This window comes from Phascolarctos cinereus, unplaced genomic scaffold (genome assembly GCF_003287225.1).
Source record: "Phascolarctos cinereus isolate Bilbo 61053 unplaced genomic scaffold, phaCin_HiC Scaffold_3;HRSCAF=262, whole genome shotgun sequence".
In the NCBI taxonomy this organism is placed as follows: domain Eukaryota; kingdom Metazoa; phylum Chordata; class Mammalia; order Diprotodontia; family Phascolarctidae; genus Phascolarctos; species Phascolarctos cinereus.
In genome coordinates, this window is record NW_027555736.1 from 87,051,817 (window position 1) to 87,076,278 (window position 24,462).

Genomic DNA, 24,462 nt, shown 5'->3' on the forward strand with positions numbered 1-24,462 from the left:
GATTTTAAACCTGTCTCCTTGATTCCAAGTCCTATGCTTTCTGGCTGGCACCTGGCTACCAATATGAACCTGGGTCCATGTAAAGTCTAAAGATGCTTTGAAATATGGCCTATACTTGCGTACCAAAAGCATTTTTTTGATGATGCTATTGACTCCCCACTAGTTTATAGGCATTCTGAATTATTTTCTAGAAGTACTTACAGATTTACATTAAACTATACAAATTCTTTCACTTTGTCCCCTTCATGAACATATTCAGTGGTAGCTGACCAAGGTTGGAGATTCCTAATATTTGTGACCATGGAGAAGGCAAAATTATTAGCCTGTATGGAGAGCAAAATTATTGGTTCATGTGGGGAGTAAACTCATGGTTTTGACTTTGATGCTTTAGTCCAGGGCTTGGCAAACTATGGCCCAAGAGTCATATCTGGCCCACAGGACCAGTATTTTAAAAAAATGGGAAAAACCTTGTTAGCTTAGACAACAGATTGGATTTGTCCCTGGGGCCATAGTTTGATGACTCCCCCTTTAGTGAACCAAACTAACATCATATCTTTAAATTATAAGCTCCAAGAATATTCATGGATACTCCCCTTCTAACTCTGTAAACGAAGTTTGTAGTTGATTAATTAATTCTATCCTTGGAAGTATGTATTTTTCGACAAGATAATCAGAAGTAGTTTTATGGGTGAAATGTTAGAAATTATTTGGAACCTCTGAACTTCCAGCTGAATTCCCAGAGCTGGATGATTCAGTGATTTCTTTTTTTTTCATCTGCATTCAGCTCTTTTGTGCCCCTCATTTATTCGGATGAATATTTGCTGTGTATGCTGCCATGTGAGGAACTGCTTAGATAAGACTGAATGACCTTCCTTCAGTTCAGCAAAATGGGCTTCTTACTGTTATGATTTGCATGAGATTATCAGCCATGGTAAATCTTTTTCTTGGGAATAATAACGCATAAATGTTATAGACAAACTGTCACTTATTTTAAGAAGCACACACATGCCTGAATACTTTCATTTCTGAAAACTGAATGCTTCTTATCCTCAGTCTATCGACTTGTCTATTTTAGGACAAAGCAAACAATGTACTTGGTAGAAGTCACATTACTCTTTTACTTCTAAGTAAAATATTCCAGTGGAGGCAGCTGGTGGCACTGGGCTTGGAATCAGGACAACCTTTGTCTAAATCTGGCCTCAGATACTTATTGACTATGTGACCTTGGGCAAGTCACTTAGCCTCTGTTTGCTTTAGTTTCCTCAACTATAAAGTAGGCATAATAACAGCACTTACCTCACAAGGTTGTCGTAAAGATCAAGTGAGATATTTGCTATTAAAAAAAAGTGCTTAGCACATTGCCTGGCATATAGTAGGTGCTATTTCTCTGTCTTATAATAACACTCCCTTTCCTTCTTTTCATGTCTTTTTCTCTCGAGTCTACTGGAGGTCTAAATCCTTATTGGTGTCCTAGTCAAGGGTACCACTATCCTTATGGTTACCCAGGTCCACATCTCTTCATTTCCACTACCATATCCTGTTGTGAAGTCTTATCAATTCTACCTCCAAAATGTCTCTCTCTCTCCCTTTCTCTCTGTTTTTTAAATTTTGCATTCTGTTGTGGCATCATATTATTTTTATTTATTTTTTAATTAATTAATTTTGATTTATCAACCATCACTTCCATAAGCTTTTGAGTTTTAAAATTTTCTCCCCCTCCTTCCCCGCCTCCCTCCCCAAGACAGTGCGCAATCTGATATAGGCTATACACGTACACAAAACGTCTCTCATCTGTCCTCTTCTTTCCACTCACTTGGCCAGCACCATAGTTCAGATTCTGTCTACCTCTTGATTGGACCTATTGCTAGAGTCTCCCGATTAGTCTTCTAGACTTCAGTCTCTTCTCTTTACACTACAACTTCTATGCAGCTGTCAAATTCATATTCCTTATATTTCTAAAATACAACTCTAACCATGATAGGACCCTGTACAAGAAGGCAACCCTGTTCACCACCACTAACACATTAGCCACTACCTTTATATACTGACCAGCTGGTACCAAAAGGCTGTAGCTCCTGCTTTCTCAGCAGTCAAAGATACTGAAGACCTAGAAAAGAGAGTTTTTGCCACAAAAGACCTTGGCACTTTCAAATGGTTCAACACCAGAAATGTGTATGATTTTATCAATGGAAATGATATGAAACAAAGTGCTTTACCATCGGTTTTGCTGTTGTATCCCAAGGATCAAGGGACTTTTCCTTCTGACTTGGTGCTGAAATTTTTCATATGTGTTGTCTCCCCAGTTAAAATGTGGGCTCTCTGAGAGCTTCCACTTTCCTATTTGTACCTCTAATGTTTAGCATAGCACTTCATGTCTAGTAAGCACTCAATAAATATTTGTTTGTTTTTTCCTTTTCTTATTCATTCATATTAGGCTTCTAGGTGAGGTTACTAAAGATGGAACTTCAAAGTTCTGGTGATGTCCACTCTAATGCCACAGTAGGAGTAGGAGTAGGAGTAGGAGTAGGGCAGGAATGCAATTCAAATATCTGTTGCATTGGTGCCCTACCACAGAAGGACTGACCAGCCTAAGAACCATGAAACCAAAGCCATAACTAGGGAGGAGTGATTGGAACTTCCTTCTGGGATGCCAAATTTTAGGTGGAACCAGCAGCTCCTTTCCAAAGATACTTCCTCCCCACTCTGTCCCCCACCTCCCCAGTGGTCATATCACAGGTGAACTCCTCCTCTCTGGCCCTACCCTCAACAACATCAACCTGGTATTGGGGCATGATTCCTTTGTCCTAATGGTCAACACACCCAGCTACCATCCCAGTCACTCTTCATCTTCTCAGCACCAGCCAGTCTTTCAAGAGTATAGAAACCTCATGGGGTCCATTATCTCTCCCCTATACTTGTACCCTAAACTAGCTCCCCTCCTTGCCCTACTTGCAAAACTTTCTAATGACATCTTTTCACTAATGACTTCTGGAATGGGAGGCAACTAGGGGCTCAGTGTCAAACTTGGAGTAAGTAAAACAATTCAAATCCTGCCTTGTACACTTAGTAATTTTGTGACCCAAGTAAGTCACTTAACCTCAGCTTACTGATCTATAAAATGGAGCTTATAACAGCACCCACTTTGTAGGGTTGTGGTGAGGATCAAATGAGATGATATCTGTGAAGTGCTTTAGAAACCTTAAGGACAGCTACATGGCACAGTTGATAGAATGTCAGGCCTGGAGTCAGGAAGACTCATTTTTGTGATTTCAAAATATTCTGACTTCAGACAGTTACTAGCTGTGCGACCTTGGGCAAGTCACTTAACCCTGTTTGTCTTTGCTCCTCATCTGTAAAATGAGCTGGAGAAAGAAATGGCAAAGTACTCCAGCATCATTGCCAAAAACAAACAAAAACAAAATGAAACAAAACAAGCAAAAAATAAGCAACAACAAAAAACACAAATGGTGTCATGACAGGATTGAAACAATTAATGACAAAATTGGACACTTGCAATGCTTTATAAATACTAGTGGTTGTTACGGTAATAACAATGTTCCACTATCTTTGTTTCATAAGGAGTCACTGTCTCTCTTTGGGGTCAATTTATCCTGAGTTTGGAAGGCAAATTTTCCTGGTCACCTTACTCTAGAGCAGGAATTCTTACCCTTCTTTAGTATCATACATCCCTTCAGAAATCTGGAGAATACTATGGACTTCTCAGAAGAGTTTTTTAAATGCCTGATATAAAATACATAGGATTACAAAAACAAACAAACAAACAAACCACATTGAAATATGGTTATCAAAACCCTAGATTAATAATCCCCTTTCTTGGCTAATTTCAGGCAGAATAAATTTTGAGAGAATTGGTTGTCAAAATTCTTTGTGAGTTTGTGTGATCCATGGAGGAACAGAGATTGTTGAAATCATACCAGTGTAAAACTGAATGTCACAGACAGTAATCCAACAGGAAACTGGATACCTATGCTTTGGATCTGAAGTCCTTTATATTGGCATGATAAAGCAATGTTCAAAAGACACCTTCAGGTGAGCTCCTGAAACTAGGCAATGGTACAAAAATATTATAGCAGCTGTTTTTGTGGTGGCAAAGAATTGGAAATTGAGGGTATGCCCATCAGTTGGGGAATGGTTGAAGTAGTTGTGGTATGTGAATGTAATATTAGTCTATAAGAAATGATGAGCAAGCAGATTTCAGAAAAACCTTGAAAGATTTGTACAGACTGATGCTGAGTGAAGTGAGTAGAACCAGAACATCATACACAGTAACAGCCACATTGTGCAATGATCAGCTTTGATAGACTTAGATCTTCTCAGCAATACAATGACCTAAGACAATTCTGAAAGAGTCATGATGGAAAATACTATCCACATCCAGAGAAAGAACTATGCAGTCTGAATGCAGATTGAAGCACACTATTTTCTTTTTTTCTTTTTTATGGTTTTTCCTTTTTGTTCTGATTCCACATGATTAATGTGGAAATATGTTTAATGAGATTGTACATGTATAGCTTATATCAAATTGCTTGCCATCTTGGGGAGAGGGGAGAGGAGAGAGGGTGAAAAAATTTGAAACTCAAAATCTTATAAAAGTGAGTTGAAAACCATCTTTACATGTAATTGGAAAAAAAATACTATTAAGTGGAGAAAAAAAGAAACTAGGTAGTGACTCAGAAATGTAGGCTTTGTGGATCCAGTTACGAGTGTGTGCGTGGGCTCAATTGCACACACATGTATTGACACTTGATGCTTTAATTTCTAGGAAAACAACTATAGTCAATTCTAAGCTGAACTTTCACTTTTGGAATTCAAGGGCATTCACCTTCTATTACTTTCCATATGTAAAAGTGTTGTTCAGCCAAAAAAGGGGGCAAGGCATCAGTGGAGTAGAGGTCAGAGGCCTTGCAAAGAGTGGGAACTAGGTCACCACTCTGTGCTCCTCTGGATCCTGAGAGGACTGAGCTTCAAAGAACTTGGGTCTCCTTCAAAGTACTCACCTGTGAGAACAAACCCTTACCTTTTCCCCTGATTGATTTAAAACACGCACACCCTCCTTTGAGAAAGCCCAACATCCAAACTCTGATGATGGACTATAAGAGCGATTATAAGATTTAGATCAGGAAGGGACCCCCAGAGGTCATCTAATTTGTCCCCTTATTTTACAGATGAAAACAGTGAGGCCTGGGGTGGTTAAATGACTTTTGTTGTTGTTTAGTTGTTTTCAGTCATGTCTGACTCTTCATGATTCCTTTTTGGAGAGCAACGATACTAGGGTGGTTTACCATTTCCTGCTCCAGTTCATTTTACAGATGAAGAAACTCAGGCAAATGGGGTTAAGTGATCTGCTTAGGGTAAGACAGTAAATGTCTGAGGCCAGAATTGAGATCAGGTCTTCCTGACTCCAGGTCTGGTGCTCTATCCACTGTACCACCTAGCTGCCCCATTACTTACCTAAGGTCAATGAGGAGCAGAGATGAGACCTGCCTGGATGTCCCACATATTCATCTCAAAGTTAACATGTCCAAAGTTGAACTGATTTTCTTCCTTCTCAAACCCACCTCTCCCCACAACTTGCCTATGCTTGCTTAGCATCCAGCCAGTCACACAGGCTCATAACCCTAAGGTTATCCTTGACACTTTACTCTACCTCACCCTACAGGGTCAGTTGGCAAATTCTGTTGATTCTCATTTCACAATCTCTCTTTTCATCTTTCCCCTTTTCTCTACTCACACAGTTACCACTGCCATTCAAACCTTCATCACCTTTAATGTGAACTATTTCAACAGCCTCCTCAATGGTCTCACTGCTTCCTGTCTCTTCTCTTTCCAATCTATCTTCTAGAGAGCCACCATGTTGATATTCCTAAAGTACCATTTGCACAATGTCACCCTCTTTCTCACAATATTTCAGTTGCTCCCTGTTGCCTTTAGAATCCCACCAAGAGGAAGGAAGGTTTCTGAGCTCTCATTCCAACCAACTTCAGAGCAATCACAAAAGTCACCAAGAACACAGATCTGGGGGAAAGCAAGGATGCTGGAGATTGTCTAGTCTAATTATTTCCTCACATCACCGTCATGGAAAGAAAAGAAAAAAAACCAAAACGCTATGTGCTCCTTGAGGGTAGGATCTATTTTCATTTTTGTTTTTGTATTCCAGCACCTGGAAAAGTGCCTAGCCCATAATACCATAATAATTGCTTTAAAAAATGCATATAAGATGAAATAGAATTGAATTGCATTGGAAGGGGCCTCAGAGTATGTCTAGTTCAGTCTTCTTGTTTTACAGATAAAAAAACAGTGGCCTAGCGAAAATAAAATGACTTGGTTTTCCTAGGATGTTTCAGAAAACTATTTGATAGAGAAAAGATTGTATAAAGGGGAAGATTCTCCCAGTGGGCAATAGGACATTTGCTCTCAGAAGAAAACCAAAAGCTGGGCATGATGGTGCATGTCTATACCCTCTGCTGCTGGGGAGGATCTCTTGAGTTTGAGGGCTTTCAGCTATTGGTTTTTAGTCTCAGCCACATCATATATTGGCTGTTTTGTTCTTGGACTAGTTCAAGATAATCTCTCTGGGACTGTTTCCTTATCTGTAAAATAAAGTCAAGTATTTCTTTGGCCTTTATTGGAAGATATTGTGAAGATCAGATGAGACAATGTATGTGAAAGATCTTTGCAAACTATAAGGTGTGGGCCCATCAATATGTCCCCTCCAATGATGCATATTATAATCATCTACGCTTGACAATTCTGTGTGACTCCAGGTCCAGGTCTTCTCCTAGTTTTGCCCAATCGGCTTCTTCCTTCCCAAATATTACCAGACAAGCATGTGGTCTGTCCATCAGTCATTCCATACTCTCTTTGCTTGTACCGCCCCCCCCATCTTTTTTTCTTTCTCAGGCATTTCTTTAATGACTATCTTATACCTCTTCATTTTTATAATTCCTTGTCTACAGCATGCCCAAACCTGCTCATTCCCACCAAGTACTTCTCTATTGTCCTTTGGATAATCCTTAATTTCAATCCTCTGGAGACTGTGATGTTCCAAGATTCACAGCCAGGATGGAAGAATACAGGTATTAAAAAGAAAAAAAAATTGGGCATGTGCAAAATAAGTCCTGGACTATGGATTTTTTGTTTTTGTTATGAGATTCTAACTTTTAGTATTGCTGAAAGTGTTCAATCTATTCATTATTTTCTTCTATTTATTCAGCAACGTGATTTTGCCAAAGAATCTCTGCATTTGTTTGTGCCAATGCTCATTGCCCAGCTATGAAGTTAACTTCTCGGACGGTGCAAAGGCTAAGCTGGGTGGGTACAGCATGGTGCTAAACTGCTCACTGGTAGCTGCCAAAATGCTACTTTTAATGTGTTCTTCATTCCCAGCTTTGGACTTGGCTTATGCGCCTATGCCCGTAAAAGTACTGAAGTACAACCATCACGAAGAAAACACACACACACACACACACACACACACACACACACACACACACACACACACACACAAACCACCCAGGGTGGTATACAGACATTCAAAAGATATTTGAAGAAGGGAATAAATTCAAAAAACCTTAGAGTGGAAAAAATGGTCCTGGATGTTGTTAAGGGACAAATGATTGCATTGGATTTTACTCAAGGTTTGGTTTCCAGCAGTGCTTGGGATAGTTTAGATGGAGCCCTGTGGGAGGTAGAGGGATATATTAGATCAGTGTTTCCCATCCTCCTCTAGTTTGCGATTCCTCTTGGAACTCCTGGAACACTTCAGGGAGGGCAGGGAGGAGGACAATTCTTCCTACTGCCTTTGCTACGTCTGTCCTTGCCCCCATTTATCTATTTCTCTATCAGTTCAGATATTCCTCCCCCACCTCCAGGTGTCTGGGCAGGAATTTTGTGACAGGGGGTCTCAGAAATAGTTATGAGGCACAAAATGCAGACTGCCTGCTAGGCAGGGGTGAGGAAGCAGAAGTATAGATGTCCAGCTGAGACCCAGCCATCCCCAAATTTGGCAGCGCCTCCACATTCCCAGTGTGGCCTCTGTCCTGCCTCCCTGCAGCCTCGATCTATACTCATGTAGGTATTAGATAGGTCTTTTTTTTTTTTATCTCTTTGGTACTTGCTATTCTCTGCTTTCTACCCTCTAGCCACCTGGCCAAACTTAAAAAAGGAAAATGAAGGGGACAGAATGTCACAGCAGGAAAGAATTCTGGATTTGGAGTTAGATGGCCCGGGTTCAAATTGCAGCTTTTCCACTTATTGTGTGACCTGCAAGAAATCACTTAACCCCTTTGGGCCTTCGCTTCACTTATAAAGGGCAGCTAGGTGGCTCAGTGGATAGAGTGCTGGTCCTGGAGGCAGAAGACTCATCTTCCTGAGTTCAAATCTGGCCTCAGACACTTACTAGCTGTGTGATCCTAGACAAGTCACCTCACCCTGTTTGCCTCAGTTCTTCATCCGCAAAATGAGTTGGAGAAGGAAATGACAAACCACTCCAGTATCTTTGCCAAGAAAACCCCACATGGGGTCATGCAGAGTCAAGCACGATTGCAAGATTGAACAAATTAATTTATAAAATGGAGGAGTTGGGCTTGATGACCTTGAAGGTCCTTTCCACACTAACTCTGCAATCCTATGAAACTCTGTTTTTGTTTTTGTTTTGAAATACACTGATGAGGAAACAATTAGGCTAGAAAACCACCAGCATCTCCACTTTTTCATGACTTTTGTGATTGCTCTGAAGCTAGCTGGAATAAGAGCTCAGAAACCTTCTTTCCTCCTGGTGGGATTTGAAATGAATTCCTTAATTTAGGTTCAATTTTGGAATCATCTTTGGCTCTTTCCTCTCCCTCAATCTTTCACATCCAAGCTCTTACTAAATCCTGCTGTTTCTCTCTACCACCCAATCCAAGCCCACCTCATCTCTTATCTACACTGTTGTGATAAGCTAATAGCCAGTCTCCTAGTTTCTAGTCCCTTCTCTCTGCTCTATCCTCCACACAATTGCAAAAACAATCTTTCTAAGGCACAGATTAAACCATGTTGCTACCTCAGTCAAATGTCTTTGGTAACTCCCTATTGCTTCTAGCATGGAATCCAAGCTCTTTAGCCTGGCTTTGAGGCCATTTATTCAATGCTTTGGCTCCAACTTAATCTTCCAATCTTCTTAAACATTATACCTCTCCTCATACTGGCTATGATTTACTCTCAAGTTTGATTAGTAGTGAGTAGATGTGAAGGGAAGTGAGCAGAAATAATGCAGAGAAGGTAGATGATAACTAGGTCGTGTAGGGTTTAAGAGCCAGAAGGTGTAGATTATATCTTATTCTAAAGGCAGTTGGGAGCCAGTGAAGACTCCTGGGAGGAGGAGGAGAGAAAGGTGGTAACATGGTCAGACCCAACTTTTAGGATGATCAGTTTGATAGCTATTCGTAGGATGGATTCGGGGAAGGATAGCTTGGAGGAAGGATGACTTATCAGGAAGCTATTGTAGTGTTTCAGGTGAGAGGTAATGAGGGCTTTATTTACAGTGGTAGCTGAACGAGTAGAGAGAAAGCAGTTAATATGAGAGATGTTATAGAGGGAAGAATTATAAGACTTGGCAATTGATTGGATGTGGTAGAGAAGAAATAGGAAATAAGTGAAAAACAAATTGAAGGTTGTGAATCTGGGTGGATAGAAAGATGGTAGTGCTATTAATAGAAATGGGAATATTTAGATGAGGGATGGGGCTTGTAGATTTGGGACATAGTAAATTTGAGGTGCCTATGGGACCCTCAGGGAGAGATATCTGGTAGGAAGTTGGTTCTGCAGAAATGGAGTATAGGAGAAAGATAAAGACCAAACATATGCATTTGGGAATACTCTACGTTCTTGAAGGTATTTGATCTTCAATAATTAATCATCTGTTTAATTGTTCACTAGCATTCACATAGCACTTAGAGGTTTGCAAAGCATACACACACACACACACACACACACACATAACACACATATGTGTGTATCTATCTATATCTCCTGATATCTATATGTATATCTTTACAGATATTGATATAAATAGATAGTAATTTGATCTTCACATGCTATGAGGTAGTTGCTATCCATATTTTACTGAAGCACAGAGAGGTTAAACCCAGAGTCACATAGCTAAGGAGTGTTTGAGTCAGGACTGAAACTCAGGTCTTGCTGATTCCAAGTCTTGTGCTCTATCCACTGCACTACCTAGCTGTTTAAATGCCAATACCCCTGTGAAGATGTTGTCCCTTAACAACATCCAGGCCCAATCTACTTACTAGGTATCTCTCCCTGAGATGCTCCCACAAGCATCTCAAAATTTTTTTTTTTGGCTAGGCAATGGGGTTAAGTGACTTGCCCAGGGTCACACAGCTGGTAAGTGTTATGTATCTGAGGCTGGATTTGAACTCAGGTCCTCCTGACCTCAGGGCCGGTATTTTAACCACTGTGCCACCTAGCTGCCACAAGCATCTCAAATTTAATAGGTCCCAAATCCCCAATACCCTTTGTATTCCAATACAAAGTACCTTTGTAATAATTTCTTGATATCTAATTGAGAGGAAGAGGCGCCTACAAGCAGAAGTTGGGGAGATACCAGAAGGAGGAAGAGGAATCCATTTGACATCATGGAATATTAAATATAAGCTGTGTCTATTTTACAGTTGTGTAATAGGCCAGTCCTGTTGCTGACTTTCAGTGTTACAATAGGCTCAAGGGAGTTTTGCATTTCCCTAGGAAGCAATTCTATATGAGCCCAGGTTAGAAAAATTGCCAGAGGAGCACCAGAGTTGGTGGAATTGGAGGTGATGGGTAGCAAAGCATTATGGTCAGATGGAGTAAAGCAGTAAAATGTCCATCAAAGAGTTCAGGGGACCTTTGAACCCCATTTCTGATCCCTGCTGAGGCTGGAGGAAGTTCCTTTATCATTTGGTGCCTATGTATCTATTTGGAGGAGGATGGTACGACTTTGGATTATTTTTCTTAGGGAAAGGTTGTGAAATGAAATGAGACAAACTTTAAGAACCCACTTCAGATGTGTTCAATGTCCTTGATCTTGAAAAGGGGGAATTGAATATTTGCCCAGTTTGAAAACTTCTTCAAGATAGGGAATTTGCCATTTGATTCCCTCCCCTAAAGATCTTTGAAAGACCTAAAGGCTTTAAAAGTTGCAGCACAAAGCCTTTGAGGGTTTGGGTCCATGCAAGCTCACAAATGAAAATACAGAGTGAAATCTGATCAAGCCTGGCACTCTGGTAACAAGCTTACTCAGGCCCAACAAGATTGCTATAGACTGGAAAATGTAATTTCGACAGGGCCTGAAGAGAGAGACTGCAATAAAGACCAGTTTGTTTTATTATCCATTTTTTTTTGAGGGGGTAGGGAGAGGAGGCTTAGGAAGTATCTTAATGGATGAAATGGGAGATGGTTTTCGAAGACAGAGCTTGATAAAAGGAAGCCAGCACAATTTCTCAGAAGTAAAGGTCATGCTTCTTTAATTTTCTGGAATTCATGAAGGTTTTATTGTAACTGTAGAAAAGCCGGAATTGGAAGACTATTAAAGTTTCTAGTTCTTGGTGTCCAAAGAGCATGAGTGATTAAGGCCACTTTGAGAGGATAACAAAACAACTTGGCCAACTGCTTTCCCCTTTTGTTCAGTTAATTTAATGAAAAGATTGGTCCAATGGATGGGTACTATAGAGGTGTGGCATTGAGAGCCTACTGCCTGCATGCTTCAGCGTATATAGAGGAATCAGCACAAGATAAAGAAGACTAATTGAGCGCAAGGGTTCCTGACCCAGGCAGGAGCCAGACTTATGCAGGTGTAAAGGATGAGAAAGTCAGGATGAGGAACAAACCTAGACTTTACCTTTCAGTGGTATTGTGAGCTATGGGGCTTGTACATTCCCAGGGGAGGGAGGTTGATTCTCTAGCAAACTCAAATTCTTTTCCTACTTAAGGGGGACCCAAACTGAGTGGTGCAAAAAGCCTCTATAGGTGGAATGTGATACGGTAAGAGAATCTTAGAGCCCTCCAGTCAGAAGGCAACTTAGAGAACGTCTTGTCCAACAGATTCCTGAAATGTAAATTCCCTCAACAATATACTTGACAAAAGCATCAGCTTGACTTTGCTTTAAGATCACTAGCAACAGGGAACTCATTACCATCAGGTGTCATAAGACACAGCCCATTACATTTGATGACAGCTCTAGGTCTTGGAAACTTGCTTAATAGCTGACACCTGCCTTGCTAGCTTCTATGCATTGATTCTATTGGGACAACTGTAATTCCCCCTTCACATGGTACAGCCCTTCAAATGTTTAAAGTCACTTATCAGGTCTCTGTGCCATTCCCCTCTCTCCATAGAATCTTTTATTCGTTAGGCTAAACCAGTGAAGGCCATTCAGATTTTTTTTTTAACCAAACACTCATTATTCTACCTAGCTACAGGAGAAGCTAATATAGTTTGCAATACCTGGGAATTTCATTTTCAGTTTTCAGTTGCTTCAATGGATCTTTCTAAGATATGTTTTTCAGTCAGCAAACCTTCCTGGTCGCCCTCTTTTGAGCATACTCCAGCTTGCTAATATCCTTCTTAAAGGCCTCCAACCCATTGGTGAGTTGGGGGATGTCTACCCAAGCATGTGAAGACTTTCCCTGGCAGAATGGGTAGATGAGAACAATTTCTTCCAACAGCCACGCAGGTGGCTAAGGCAGGTGCTGTGGAGCCCTCAGTGCTTGAACAGGCATTGAGGACACAAAAGTCATCCACTGTATCTTGGGTCATTGCTAGTTACCTTAACTTTTGTCTTGCCACTGGAATTCTATGACTTTGGAAGAAATAGTGAGGCTGATGACTTTGCACAACTCTGCCTAACTTAAATCCAACTTACCCGCAAGTCAGGACATCACCATCACATCATGATGTCACTGGTTGTCTTTGAAAACAGAGGACAAACAACATCCTTCTTTAAATGTGGTATTCCAAACTGAACATAGTGCTCCAGAGGAGAGCTGCCCAAGGAAGACTGCAGTCGTACTACTGCATGCTTCATTTTGGACACTCTACCACTCTTAATACATTTCAAGATTAAAAAAAGTTTGGCAATCATATCACACTGTTGACTCGCATGGATTTGACAGTTCACTTAAACCTTACTTTAAAAATCAACCTTTTCACTGATACATTGTTGGTGGAGTTGTGAAATGATCCAACCATTTTGGAGAACAATTTGGAACTACGCCCAAAGGGCTACAAAAATGTGCATACCCTTTGATCCAGCAATAGCATTTTTAGGGCTATATCCCAAAAAGATCATGCAAATGGGAAAAGGACCCACATGTACAAAAATATTCATAGCAGTTCTTTTTGTGGTGGCAAAGAATTGGAAATTGAGAGGATGCCCATCAATTGGGGAATGGCTGAGCAAGCTGTGGTATATGAATGTAATGGAATACTATTGTGCTATAAGAAATGATGAACAGGCTGACTTCAGAAAACCTGGAAAAACTTATATGGTCTGATGCTGAGTGAAGTGAGCAGAACCAAGAGGACTTTGTACACAATAACAGCCACATTGTGTGATGACTAATATTGTTAAACTGAACCCTTCTCAGCATTACAAGCATCTAAGACATCTCCAGAGGCCTCATGATGGAAAATGCTGTCCACATCCAAAGAAAGAACTATGGAAGTTGAATCGCTATCACTTATTTTTACCTTCCATTGAGTTTTGTTTCATCTTTCTGATGGTTCCTCCTATTGGTTTTAATTTTTACTTACAACTTCACTAATGTGAAAATATGTTTAATAGGAATGTAAATGTAAAGCCTATATCAGATTGTGTGCTGTCTTGGGGAGGATGGGGAGGAGGAAGGGGGGAGAAAAATTTTCAACTCAAAAGAATGTGGAAGTGATTGTTGATAAATCAAAATAAATTAATAAAATTTAAAAAAAAATCAACCATTTCTAATGATCTCTCTCCTCTCTTGTACTTGTGTAGTTGAGTTTCTGAAACCAATGTAAGACCTTTCATTTATCTGCATTCAATTTTATATTATTTGATTTGGCCTTTGATGGCAACTTAAAAGGTCAGTGCTGCAACCTAGATTGTAAGCCTGGGTGACTGTGAAGATGGTGGTGCCTTTGACAGCAATCGGAAAGTTAGGAAGTGAGGAGGTTAGGAAGGAAAGATAATGAGCTGAATTTTAGACATGTTAATTTTAAGAAGTGTATTGTATATCCAGTTAGAGATATCCAATAAGCAGTTGGAGGTGTAAGACTGGAGGTCAGCAAAGAGGTTAAGGCTGGATAAATAGACCTAAGAATTATTGACGTAGAGTTAATTGAATGCATGGGAGTTGAAGAGATCACCAAGCAAAACAGAGGGAGAAGAGAAGAGGGCTCAGGATAGAAGTTTGGAGGACCTCTACAACTGATGAGTGGGCGTGACTTCAATGAAGATGCAGCAAAGGAGACTGAGAAGCAGAAGAGGAAAACCAAGAGAGAGCAATGTCACAAAAACCTGGAGAGACAAGAATACCAAAGAGAAGAGGTGATTGACAGTGTCAACAGTGGCAGAGAGGTCAAGAAAAATGAAAATTAAGAAAAGGCTGCTAGCTTTGGCAACGAAGGTTGATCATTAGTAACTTTGGAAGGAATGACTTTGATTCAATGAAGTCAGAAGCCTGTAGAAAGTTAAGAAAACAGTGAGAGGGAAGAAAGTAGAGTTAGGGCTAGATATGGAAAAAAATATGCATGCATATTTTTTTTTTCTGAGGAGCCCAATTATTAAATATATACCAACACACCCCTGGATTGCTCTATAAACATCGCTTGAACTGAGCAGGAGTACAGTAGAAGACTCAGGAACGAAGTCATCATTAGACTGGAGGCCTAGTGACTAAAGGCTAATAATAGCAATGCAACAATAGCAACAACAACAATAATAGCTGACATTTATATAGTGCTTTAAGGTTTCCAAAGTGCTTTTACATTATATCATGGTCAAGGATGGGGATTGAGAAAATTCCATTATATCTGGCAATTAAGAGATCATTAGTAACTTTGGCGAGAGAGCAGTTTCAGTTGAATGATGAGGTCAGAAGTCAGACTTCAGAGAGTTGAGAGGGGAGAGGAAAGAGAAGAGGCACCAGTTGTAGGCAACCTTCTTAAGGAGTTTAACTCTGAAAGGGAGCAGAAATACAGAGTGCTAGCTAGCAGGGATGAAAAGATCCAGTGAGAGGTTTTGGACTATAGATGAGGCCTGTGAGTGTCTGTAGGAAGTAGGAGGCAGACAGTAGCAGATAGGGAGAGATTTAAGATTAGTGAGGGAGTAGGGATGATCACGGTAGTGAACTGCTGGAGAAGATAGAATAAATGTGATTGCCATGTCACCTAGAACACTTAACAGGAATCTAGTAACTACAGGGACTTTCGAATAAATGAAAATTGTGAGGACAAAGAATAGTCCACCTTTTGCATAAAGTTCCCTTTGCTTAAAGCTGACCCTTTTTAATGCTGTTAATTGAGCAAACCGAAGGATTCCTTATTGATGACTTTATTTGCCGATTGTCCCTCTTGGCTATTAATTTAACTGATAGGGATAAAAGGGATTTACACTTGAGTTTATAATTGGTAAAAATAATTTCTCTTCCCTCTCCACTGAGTTGCCACTTCTCAAAGGACCTGTATAAACCTCCTAAGCTATAGTATTATCCTAGAGACAGGTCCCTTAACAAGTGGAGAGAATCCTGGTTTGGGAGAAGTTCAAGCAACGCATTCTGAGATGACCTCCATCTTCACCAGTGAGCTGAATCCCTTTGAAGCAGGAAAATAACTCAAGTTTGAGGCAGCTAGGTGACACTGTGAATAGAGTGCTGAGCCTAGAATCAGGGAAACCTGAGTTCAAACTGCATTCAGGCACTTACTAGCTATGTGACACTGGGTAGGTTGTTTCACCTCTGTCTGCCTGTTTTCTCAACTGCAAAACAGGGATAATAACAGTACCGAGCTTTCAAGTTGTTGTGAAGATTGAATGAGATAATATTTGTGAAGCACTTAACACAGTACTTGGCACATAGCTGATGCTACATAAATACTTATTCCCTTCCCTCCTTCCCAGAGTGCAGGTTCTCCTTCGGCAAATCTGAATGGCTCATGTAGTTCAAAGTGGCAGTATTTTTCCTTCTTATGCTTCTGTTTCAGCTCCTGCTTAGTTCAGGAATTTCTGCTCTCCATTTTCTTAATTTGCTGTGGATTCATCAATGAGAACAGTTCCTGGAGAGTCAGGTTGAGCATTAGCTCTCTGATCAGAGCTCTGATCTTTTGGAACCATAAGAGCTGAGTTCCAATGCTGACTGCCATTCTGTTCCCTATGTGAACTGGGCAAATCACTGTCAGTTTCCTAATCTGTAAAACTGTCAAGTCTAGAAAGGTTTTGATTTGACCAGAGTCACCTAACTGGCCAGTATCTGAGGCAGGATTGAAACTCAGGTCTAGAAACTTCTTGACTACACCAAGCTGCCATCCCTTCTAGGACTAGAGTGATGATTAATAATATAGAAGCTCATAAGCCAAAATTATAAAAGACAAAAAGGCACGTGGAAGGGTTGCCATCCAAACAGGTGGAGGGATAACTACATCATTGAATTCACAGACCCACCAAAGTATCAAATCTGACAATCAAGCATGAGATAAATCTCCAACCCAAACTCCCCAAATGTGAATCATTTACATGTACAAGGAAGAATGGAATTATTATTACTGTTGTAATAGGCATCTGACTGAATGTCCAGGAAAACAGAAAAATAGTCAGATATGGCTCTGAGGTGAAGCCTCTCAAAGGTCTTGCACAAGATTAAAATATTAGTCTGTAGTGATCATGCCAGTAAAAATGTTATTTCACCACCATTTTCAATGCCTGTTCTCAAGTAACAAGGAGAAGAGACTCCTTTCCCTCAACTTGTTCTTTAAAAAAAGTTAACTGTCAAAGGTTTATATATTTAGAAATAGCCAAGGGCCACATAAAATTAAGTAGTAGGCCAGGTCTGCCCCTGGGGCTATGGGTTTCCTACCCCTGCTCTAGGGTATGTGAATATAATTGCTCCAAGATGACGCTTTTCCCTGAGGCACAGCCTACCCTTGGTTTAACTACAGAGAAGGTAAAGGCAGCCCAACTTAGAGGTAAAATTAGAACTTGCTATTCAGCTTTTATTGGGCCTCATTTCTTTTCTATGTCAAAGCTATCTGGGGAGCCTAACACAATCTTAGAATGAACTGTGAAAGAATGAAACCAGAGATAGGTGAGAGTTGTTGGCAATGTCCTGTTCCCCCAAATACCCAGCTTTATTACAAATTCTACAAATGGATCTGATGAAAATAGTGTCACAGTGTGCCCTCTCAAAGAAGCCCTTAGTTGAAAGACCTTGTGTGTGACTTAATTCCCCATATTAGTGTAAGACTGAGAATCTTGCTCCTTGTAGAATTGGGGAATTGGTTATAAGAGTTAGTGTATGCTGGGGTTCAAATGCTTGTGTCTTCAGGATGAGATGCTAAAGGAAACTCTGCACTGGGGATATCATTAAAGGTCAGTGGTTCTCACACTTCCTGCAATTTAGATTTCATTCCCTAATAAAAAACATTGGGGAAACCAGTGCAATAAATAAGATTTTCTAAAGCACCTTCTATTGATTGTACCTAATAATAAGAAGCTGATTTTAAAAATGAAGTGCAACCTTTGGGATAATAGCACTCTTTTGCTTACAAAGAAGGAGTTTCTTAAGAGTGAATATCTGCCCATCCCCCCACTTTCTTCTTTTCTAAACCAGTCTTTTTATTTCCAGTTCAGTAGAATTTAAAAACCTCTCTAAAAATCATATCTATTCTAGTGTCTTCTTCTGTTAATTATTTCCCATTTCTCTTATGTATCTCTTACTTTGTATATATTTGTTTGCATGTTGTCTCCCCCATTAGATTGTAGACTCCTTGAATGCAGGGACTGTCTTTTGCCCTTTTTTGTATCCCCTGTGCGTAGCACAATTCCTGGCACCTCCTAGGAGTTTAATAAATGTTTATTGATTGATTGACTGTTTTCCTGTCTCCTAGCTATGCTTTTCCAGGGGGTCAGTGGTAGAGGAATTTGAGGCTGCATAGCTAGATAGGGAAGGTCAACATCAAGTCAACGTGTAATTGAAGAGGAGATAGAACGATTGTGTTTATAGAACTCATACACCATCCAGTCCAACCCATATCTAAAGAAGAATTTCTTCTATGACATTTATAACAAGTAGTCATTTAGCTTTGGTTGAGACATGTTGGGAGAGGGGGAATTGTTATCTCCCAAGGCAGTCCATTCTGCTTATGGATAGATCTGATTCGTTGGTAATTTTTTTTTTGTATATTGGTATTTTTGGTATTGGTATATTTAGTAATTTGGTAATTGATTATTTTCCTTACATTGAGGTGAAATCTGCCTCTGTGAAACTTCAACCCATCATTCCTAGTTCATTTGATCATGGCTTTAGAATTAGAAGGAACCTTAGAGATTATGTGTCTAACCCTCTCATTTTACAGATAAGGAAATTTAGGGCCAGGGAAGTAAAGTGATTTGCCCTCTGCCGTCTGAGGTGAACAAGGACTAGTCTCATCCACCTCCTGTGTAACCTCCAAAACAATCCTCCAAGACAGCTGAAGACAGCTATCTTGGCCCATCTATGCCTTCTAAGCTCAATACCCTCGTTTCCTTCTTCTGTCACCTCTCCTTTGGCATGCATGGCTCAGAGGACTTTCCTCATCTGAGTCACCTTTCTCTGGATACCCTCCAGTCCAACCCAAATGTAAACAAGAATTTTGTCGGCTGACCATGGGAGATTAGAGTCAGACTATTACTTCTCATTAGTCCCTTAAATTCACTGTAAAAGTAAGCAGCTGAAAATTTTAAAATGTGATTCTAAGAGAGATCTTTTCCTCTGTATTCCTTACATAATAATAATAATATTAATAAACATTTATATAGCACTTGAAGGTTTGAAAAGTCCTTTGCATATATTACCTCATTTTATCTTTACAACAATCCTGGGAGGCAGGTGGTATTATTAGCCTCATTTTGTAGACAAGGAAACTGAGATAGAGGTTAAGTAACTTGCTCATGGTTACACAGCTAATAAGTTTCTAAGGTCAAATTTGAACTCAAGGCTTTCTGAGTCCAAGTCCAGTGCTTTATACACTCTGGTTGCCTCTAGCTTCTTTAGTACTCTTAAGGAGTTCGTAGGCATGGTAACTATATTTTCCAGGTCAAAAAACCAAAACCAGGAGAGATGGTTTGACAAAGCATTATTTTTTTATTTATAAGACAGGATATTTGAAATTAGTGTTGTCCCAGAAAATCTTGGACGCGTAGTCTTCTTTCCTGGTCACCTAATGGAGAGGATAGAAAAGGAAGAAGAGAACAAAGAATAAATGAAGGAAGAAAGTGGTGGATGATTGGTGCTGATGAAAAGAGATCATAGATGGGAATGGGAATTTGGGGAGTAGCAAAGGGAAAAGACTGCAGCTGGGTTGCAGCTGGCTTAACAGAGAAGAACCAAGAATTGTCAGGGTAGCTCCTGTCTCTCCAACTTTTGATTCTAATTTTAGCTCCCTATAATACAAGGCCATGAATAGCTCCAAGAAGAAGAGAACATGGTAGCTAGCCCTTGAATTACTGCTTTAAACTCTAGTATGTATTGGTAGAAATTTTTGACCAGAGCAAACACTTGGGACAGAGCAATGGTAGTTGTGCTATTGAGGTTAATATCCTGAGCACTGGAAGCCTTTGCTGGTTTTTGATCTGGCCCTTGTGCTTAAAAGACTATTTGACATAGGTCTTGGAAGCATGATAACATGGCAGGTTTCCAGGGCCATGCAGCTTCTCACCATAGGAGGAGGAAGCAAATATAGTTGTAGCATCCCTTAGCAGGCAGTTACCAAAATGGAGAGCAGTGTAGATGATTTTAGATGAGCTGCTAAGCAGAAATGGAAGGAATCTGTGGAACACAGTGCCATAAAATTTGGTCAGCATGACTCCCACTTTTAGGTAGTAAATTAAGGTCATTTGCTTTCTCAACTGGAATGAGGACTCTCTCTGCGAGTTTGAAGAGTTTTAAAATAAGGTGGTTTGATCAATTTCTTCCACCCATTTCTGTTCCTACATTCGGTGTCAAATGCCTCCATCTGTGAATGCTTGTGTGATAAGCTAGCATCTGTATTTGAGAAAGGAAAATGATAAAGCCTAGACACAAGACTTTTGTTTCCAAAAGAGCTTTTTTTTTCCTTAGAGGATATTATTCACAGCTGGTTGGAGATGAGAAAGGTTACTGCAGCCCTACAATTCTACATCCACGATTGGACTGATGGTATGGCAGCTCTTTCTAAGATTTTCCTTTATGTACAGGACAAGTTCCATCTCTGAAGTCTATTAGAACATCTTCTTTAGGCATTCCATGTGATTCGCTGCATATCTATGCTTGGGGGCTTTGAATACAGTCATTGGTTGAGGGACATAATATTATGGCATTGTAACATTTCCTCATTTACTCGAAGTTGGCTAATAAGGGGAATGTGGAGGGTCCTGGGCTCAGATGGGCAAAGGTGAGCCAGTCATTTGGCAAGAGTGAAGGTTAGGATTAGCAAATATGGTTAGGTTGGATGATGTAATGTCATGTCAAGAGAACTGGAGGAAAGCCCCTTCCATATTGGGTGGGTCTCCCTATAGAGGATTTAAGGGATAACATGGACAAGATTTGCCTAGGATTGTGATCTATAGCTTTGGAGGGAGTACTTGCATATATGAGATCAAAGATCTGTTAGAACATTGCAAGGCACTATTTACTCTTCCTACCATAAGATTCACAGATGAATGACTGGGTCTCTTTCCAGAAGGAACTTACGAAGTAACTGAAAATTAAGTCTGAAAAAGAACATGCATCGTACATGTCAGTACATGACAAATGTCTTATGTACAGTACAAACTCATACCGTAGAATGCCACAGAAGAGGGAAGGGAAAGAGAATAGATATTTATATAGTGCTTACTATGTTCCAGACACTGTGCAAAGTGCTTTACAAATATTATCTCATTTGATTCTCACAATCACCCTGTGAGGTAGATGCTGTTATTATCCTTGTTTTACATTTGAAAAAACTGAGGCAAATAGACCCCAGGGCCACATTGCTAGTAAATGTTTGAAGCTAGATTTGAACTCGGGTCTTCCTGACTCTGGGTCCAGTGCTTTATCCTCTGTGCTACCTAGATGACTCAGCTAGTGAAAAAGTGAATGACTTTTAGCTGGGGTGGTTGGGAATGATTTAATGGAAGGTGTGGCATTTGGGCTGGGCTTTGAAAAATGGGAAAATTTTGATTAGCCAAGATGGCAAATAAAGTATCACAGGCAGAGGATACAGGAACCTTTTATAGGACAAGATAAAGGAGATATTACTCAATAACTTCTCCTAATCATCATTATCCAAAATCAGGACAATTTTGAAAATTTGCACTATTTGACTTGAGCAGACATCTTAAGTATATTTATTTGTATAGATAGAGCTGTCCAGGACTGGGGCATTAATTTCAGAGAGGAACTGCAGTTGGCTTAGGGATAGGGTGAGCGGACTAAGAGGGGTATAAACTCATTTTTTTTCTGAGTATTTCTGGGAAGAGTGAGGGAGAGAGAGCTGTAAGAGGTGGAGATTTCTTATCCTTTCTCTGACCCATAATATCTCCTCCATCTTCCTGTTATTTCTTATCAATGCAGCTTGTGATCTAGTAGAAGAGTAGAGCTTGTCCCCTGGGAGTGTTCCTCTTTCTTATTGCCCTTTTCTGTCTCCTCCCATTCCCTTGTATTTTCATGGGACTTGAAACCCCTTTATTAATGATATAAAAAATTTGAGGAAAAGATACACACATAGTCCCATTCCTGCACAAATACTTCCTTCCTATTTATAGAAGCTTGCGTCTGCAAGGTAAATGACATATTTGTGAGGTTTGATTAAATGGCTTCCTAAACATATCTACCACCAAAGCAAACTCATTGATTATGAATGTGAGCCTATCATCTTGGGCTTTCTAGGTGTTCTGCAGTTCTGCTCTTCTTTTCTTAAGCTGTACCTGCTGTGTTTTCCATCCAATTGATCATGTTGGCAATGTCACTATAGGTTATTTATATGACTGTGTTTGGGCCAACATTGTAATTGATTTTGAATTTCAAGTTTGGGTAAAAGCATTTTCTTTTTCTTTAAAACAGCTATCTGTCTAGAAAGTTTCTGTTATCTGGTGAGGTTGGGGAATGGGGTGTTGTGATGGATCCCCTTAAATAGAATTGTCTTATGTATGGCTTGGTGATTTTCAAAAAATCAGAAGACAGTGAAGTACATTAAACATTCAATCTGTACTGGGCTTGGTTAATGTTTGTAATAATAATAATGATGATGATGATGATGATGATTAATAGCTAAGACTTATATAGCACTTATTATTTGCCAGGTACTGTGCTAAGTGCTTTAAAATGATCATCTCATTTGATCTTCACAACAGCCTTGGGAAGTAGATACTATTACTTTTTTTTTCATTTCACAGATGAAGGAACTGAGACAGAGGTTAAATGATTTGCCCAAGGTCACACAGCTAGTAAGTATCTGAATCCAGATTTGAACTCAATTCTTCCTGACCACAGACTCAGTGTACTATCCACTAGACCGTTCAACTGTCCTTGTTATTACTGACATTTATTTGTTTCAGTTGTGTCTGACTCTCCATGATCCCATTTGAGGTTTTCTTGGTAAAGATATTGGAGTGGTTTGCTATTTCCTTTTCCAGCTCATTTTATAGATGAGGAAACTGAGGCAAACAAGGTTAAGTGACTTGCCCAAGGTCACAAAGCTAGTAAGTGTCTGAGGCCAGATTTGAACTGAGGAAGATGAGTCTTCCTGATTCCAAGGCCAGCACTCTATCTACTACACCACTTAGCTGCCCCTTGTAATTATTATTATGTTGTTATTATTGTTTTCATGGTCATTATCATCATCATCATTATCATTGTCATCATCATCATCAGCATCACCATCACCATCTATGTATCTGCTCATCAGATTCCACAGACCTTTTGAATGCTCTTTGAATAGCTTTTTGAGAGATATTCTGGTGGGTGTAAGCAGATACCAGCCTGTCCATAGCATTACTTATATTTGAGTTTACTCATTATACTTTCACAACATTTCATTTTTATTATTCTGCTGTACTTTCCATTTACATTGTTTTAGTCACTGTATATTTTGTTTGATAGGGTCTGCCTAATTCATTTTGCATCAGATCACATGTCTTACTGTGTTTCTCTGTATTCATCATGATTATTGTTTCTCACACTACAATAATGTATTCTACTCATGTACCACAAGTTGTTTAGCCATTCTATAGACAGAATGCCTATACTACTGGAAGATCTCCAGCAGGTTGGGTAGATCTTATGTGGAGGTGGTAGAGGGAGGATTTATGGAAAGACACAGACAAAAATTATCCAGGTTGAGAAATCTTGGACGGGTCATGATCTACCCTAGTGGAGAGAGTTCTCAAATATTTGAGATCACAATTCCTCATAAAGTCCAGTATTCACAAGGTTCTTTAATGTCCCTTGGTGATGTTAAATTGGCACCAAAAGACACACTCTCTGCCATACATGTATTTGTATGTCTGTGTCTATATCTGTGTCTGTATCTGTGTCTGTGCATGTGTGCATGTATATATGTATATACACACATACGTGTATATGTGTATGTATACATATATACATATACACATATACACACAGAGAGATCAGCAATTTAAATGGAAATTTTAAACAACTGGGCTCTATTTTGCATATTTTATCAGTTAGCTGTGATTGAGAGTTACCTATAACCAGGATATTATCCTTTCCTTCCCTCTGATCCTCTCCCTCCTCCCACACTACCTCCATTCTCTATTATCCTGAATAATGAGTCTTCTGGGTCAGAGGATGAGACCCAGGGGCAGCTTTTTGAACATCTGTGATTATTTCTCTTTTGAATTTTTATAGTTAGGAAGTCCTAAAGTTTTAAAGATAAACTTAAGGGCAGTTTTGGACTTCTTTTTAGGATTTTAAATACTTTTCATTGAATAGGAAAAAATATACTAGAAGACCAAATTTTGGCATGTTTAGTCATTGAAAGTCCCAAGAGGGAAGAAAAAAGAAATTTCTTTAACTCTCCCTCATTGCAGAAAAGTTTGCCTTCTTAACAACTAGATTTATTACAGATATAAGTAGTAAACAAACAAAAAATGAAAGTTGTTCATTATTCAGTTCAGAGAGACAGAATCCCAAAAGCATTAGCAGGAGAAAATGTAGGCTTTCTTTCCTAAAAGGGGAAGTGTCACATTACAGTTT

The 24,462-nt window shown here is 39.7% G+C and overlaps 1 long non-coding RNA gene across 1 annotated transcript in view; it reads left to right on the forward strand.

Moving 5' to 3' along the window:
- LOC110209628 (uncharacterized) overlaps positions 1-24,462 on the forward strand; it is a 45,264-nt gene that overhangs the window by 12,708 nt on the left and 8,094 nt on the right. Inside the window, exon 2 of the long non-coding RNA XR_002324872.2 lies at positions 22,641-22,691. This is a non-coding gene — a long non-coding RNA (uncharacterized LOC110209628). The remainder of the gene's footprint in view (positions 1-22,640; positions 22,692-24,462) is intronic.